This window comes from Callithrix jacchus, chromosome 14, assembly GCF_049354715.1.
Source record: "Callithrix jacchus isolate 240 chromosome 14, calJac240_pri, whole genome shotgun sequence".
NCBI classification, from domain to species: domain Eukaryota; kingdom Metazoa; phylum Chordata; class Mammalia; order Primates; family Cebidae; genus Callithrix; species Callithrix jacchus.
Genome location: NC_133515.1, coordinates 90280574 through 90285165, shown reverse-complemented (window position 1 = coordinate 90285165; position 4592 = coordinate 90280574).

Genomic DNA, 4592 nt, shown 5'->3' with positions numbered 1-4592 from the left:
CCTCAAGGACCTAGAAATAGAAATTCCATTTGACCCAGCAATCCCATTACTGGGTATATATCCAAAGGGTTATAAATTGTCCTACTATAAGGACATATGCACATGAATGTTCATTGCAGCACTGTTTACAATAGCAAAGACCTGGAACCAACCCAAATTCCCATCAATGATAGACTGGACTGGGAAAATGTGGCACATATACACCATGGAATGCTATGCAGCCATCAAAAACAATGAGTTTGTGTCCTTTGTAGGGACATAGATGAACCTGGAAACCATCATTCTCAGCAAACTGACACAAGAACAGAAAATCAAACACCGAATGTTCTCACTCATAGGTGGGTGTTGAACAATGAGAACACATGGACACAGGGAGGGGAACAACACACACTGGGGTCTGTTGGGGGGAAACAGGGGAGGGACAGCAGGGGGTGGGGAGTTGGGGAGAGAGAGCATGGGGAGAAATGCCAGATATAGGTGATGGGTAGGAAGGCAGCAAATCACACTGCCACGTATGTACCTATGCAAGAATCTTGCATGTTCTTCACATGTACCCCAAAACCTAAAATGCAATTTAAAAAATCCAAAAATAAATTGGTGCTATGCTTAGTTTTTGGTTTTGTATAGCTTTTTAGATGACCAAAGTACACTGTAGTTGACATTTATTGGGAAAACTCAAGCCATATAGGCAGGAATAGGACGAAAAGTGAAACTATCCTAACCCCATTACCTAAATTGCACTTCCCAGAGACAAGCTTTAGAGTTTGGTGAATATAAACCACCTTTGCCTTGTGTAGTGCCAGTGATTCCAACACAAAATGCCTGGCCAGGTTTAGGGGCAAGGATGGGGCAGGAAATAGCCCTTTTACAGCTTCCTGGGTTTTAACTGTAACAAAAGAATGTTAGGAACATGAAAATCACTCAGAAACAAAATCCTTAGAGTGGGTCACTCCCTGTCTCCCCGCCTCATAGGTTATTGAACTCTCAGTTGCTGGCTTGGGTGGATGTCCCTTAAGACATGATTTTCAAGTCATTCTGGAGGCATCAGAGGTTCTATTAGAGTTTAAAATTTCGTTAAAACAAAAGTGGCCAGGCATGACACCTCATACCTGTAATCTCAGCACTTCAGGAGGCCAAGGCAGGTGGATTGCTTGAGCCCACGAGTTCGATACCTGCCTGGGCAACATAGAGAGACACTGTCTCTACAAAAAATAGGAAAAATTAGCCAGGCACGGTGGCTTGTGCCTGTGGTCCCAGCTACTCAAGAGGCGGAGGTAGGAGGATCACTTAAGGCCAGGAGGCGGAGGTTGCAGTGAGCTGAGATTGCACCACTGGGCTCCAGCCTGGGTGACAGAGTGAGACCTTGTTTCAAAAACAAACAAACAAACAAAAATAAATAAAAGACAGAGAAAAAAAGAAAGAAAAGGTAGTAAGTACATCCAGCCAAATGTATTAAATGCCATGTTCTAGAGTATTCATGTTAACTCCCTCTTGGTTTAGGCTCACCTCAGAAAGAAGTTTCTGTCATTCCTCTGCATACGTGCAGGATTTGATGAGGAAAATTGTCAGTGGTGGTCTTTTAAAAATATATAGACCTTTTTATGTCCATCTAAGCAACCTGGGAAAGCAGGTACAATATGACTTATGAGTGGGAAGCAGAATATTTTCAAATTTGGATCCTGAACCTCAGAGTGTACAGTGGGAGTCTGGATTCTGCAAATGAGCAGTCTTAGGTTTGAATAGCTTTTTATTCCCCCTAGGCTGGAGTGCAGTGACACAATCACAGCTCGCCGCAGCCTTGATCTCCCAGGCTCATGTTATCCTCCCACCTCAGCCTCCCGAGTAGCTGGGACTACAAGTGTGCTACCATGCCCGGCTAATTTTTGTAACAGGGTTTTGCCAGGTTGCCCAGAGTGATCCTGAGCTCAAGCAATCTGCTACGTCTTGGCCTCCCGAAGTACTGGGATTACAGGTGTAAGCCTCCTTTCCGGCATGAATAGTTTCCTATGTGTCCTTGGGCAAGGCATTTAACCCCTCTGAGCCTTGATTTTCTCATGTGTAAAATGGGGAGAACATTATAAAAATAAAAGCCATACATGTTCTTAAGAGTCATTGGTTATTTCTGGAACTTCTCCCTGGCTGTCTTTCTAAGATGATTTACTATCTCATAATTTCTACCATCCAGCATCTTTCTAACTACCCTTCTCAAGACCCCAGTCTTCTACTCCATCTAATCAAATTTTTCTCTTCCTTTAGGCATTCCCTAACCTCCAGGAGTCGTATTCATTTCTTTGGAAGAGCAGCTTAGCTCTGTGCCTCAAGCACAATGCCTCACAGAACGGTTCCCTCATAGCTAAAATCTCTTTAGGAAGCAGCATTAAACAGAGCCTCTGCCCAGCACTGCCTTCAGCACGAGGCCCAGCAGAAGCTCTTAACCCAGTTTCCTTGAGTATGATTCACTTTCTTGGGCAAGGTGCTCTCCTCCACCAGCATCTGTGAGCAGGGGAGATTACCATCTTCAAATATAAACCCTGCCACCTTCCTCAGGAGGCACAGCTGCCTATTCGCTTGCTTCTAGAAGGGGTGAAGTTACCAATGTGAACTAATAGATTTGTCCTGATACAATGTTCCTTTTAACTCTTTTATATATGGGGGTCCCATGTTGGAGTTTACTAGAAATATAGGGCTCGGTCACTAAAAAAACAGTTGACAACCACTGACTTGGCCTTTTCTGTTTGCTCCCTGCTACTTAGAGGGAGACCGTTGGTTCCATTTTCCTTTTTTTTTTTTTGAGACAGAGTTTTGCTGTTGTCACCCAGGCTGGAGTGCTATGATCTTGGCTCGCTGCAACCTCTGCCTCCCGGGTTCAAGCAATTCTTCTGTCCCAGCCTCCCGAGTAGCTGGGATTACAGGTTTGTACCACCACTCCCAGCTAATTTTTATATTTTTAGTAGAGACGGGGTTTCACCTTGTTGGCCAGGGTGGTCTGGAACTCCTGACCTCAGGTGATCCACCCACCTCAGCTTCCCAAAGTGCTGGGATTGCAGGCATGAGCCACCATGCCTGGCCTTATTTTACTTTGAACTGCTAAGATGCCTTCTTTCTTTCTTACTTTTTTCAATTAACTTTTCATTCTCTCATACTTTAAAACTAGCAGAATGTTTACATCCTGACATCTGAGGATATAAGACCCTCTCATCTTAATTTCTCTCAACCATAGCAGATTTTTACATTCACTTCCTAATTCAAATGCTTTCATGGGTTACAGCTGCTGATTTTATAATTATCGATGAATTGTTTTGAATGCAAAGAGACATTTTCTTAAAGTCATAGCATTTAGAACAGTCAACTGACCAGAATTTTAACGACGTGATATTATAGGTACACATTTGTTTATATAACTAAAACAACAAACTTAGATTTTAGATATTTTCCCTCAAAATGAACCCACCTTTCAATTGCTTTGGAATAATATGTTAATATTTTCAAGATAAATATACAAACTTGTGTATACAGAAATCCCCAACTAAAGTTGGAACTATTTCCTTTATTATTTTGAGATGGAGTCTTACTCTGCTGCCCAGGCTGGAGTGCAGTGGCATGATCTCTGCTCACTGAAACCACCACCTCCTGGGTTCAAGCACTCAGCCTCCTTAGTAGCTCGGACTACAGTCGTGCGCCACCACTCCCAGCAAATTTTTGTATTTTTAGGGGGGCTTCACCATATTGGCCAGGCTGGTCTTGAACTCCTGACTTCAAGTGATCCTCGCCCTCCCCCCCGCCCCAAGCCTCCCAAAGTGCTGGAATTATAGGCATGAGCCACTACACATGGCTGGAACTATTTCCTTTAGGCCAATCTGAAAAACTGAGCTTAGCATGATAATGGTTGAGCTCTCAAAAAAAAAAAAATTAATAAAAGCATTTAACAACCTACATGATCTTCGGTAAACAGTAGCAATAAGAGTATTAATTCTCAAACTGTATATCTTGAAGATTTATAAAAAATGCAAACTTGCTTTTGAGAAATTATAGAAAAAAAGAAACTCTTTAAAACACAAATTTTAAAAAACAACACTAGACTGTAAGCACCACAGGGCAGGGGTTTCTGTCACTTCTGTGCTCTGCAAGATCTCCCATGCCTAGAACAGGGCCTGGCTCATGGCGGATGCCCAGTAAATACATGGGGAATGAATATATATATATTTTTTTGAGACAGAGTTTCGCTGTTGTTACTCAGACTGTAGTGCAATGGCACGATCTCGGCTCATGGCAACCTCCGCCTTCTGGGTTCAAGCAATTCTCCTGCCTCAGTCTCCCGAGTAGCTGGGACTACAGGTGCGCACCACCGTGCCCAGCTAATTTTTGTATTTTTAGTAGAGACGGGGTTTCACCTTGTTGACCAGGATGGTCTTGATCTCTTGACCTCGTGATCCACCCACCTCGGCCTCCCAAAGTGCTGGGATTATAGGCGTGAGCCACCGCGCCCAGCAGATGAATGAATATTTTAACAGCAAAGTTTCATTAACAATTTAAGAAATTACAGCTGCGCTTGAAAGGCAGTGGATCAAATGGATACTAAAAAGCCATATAAT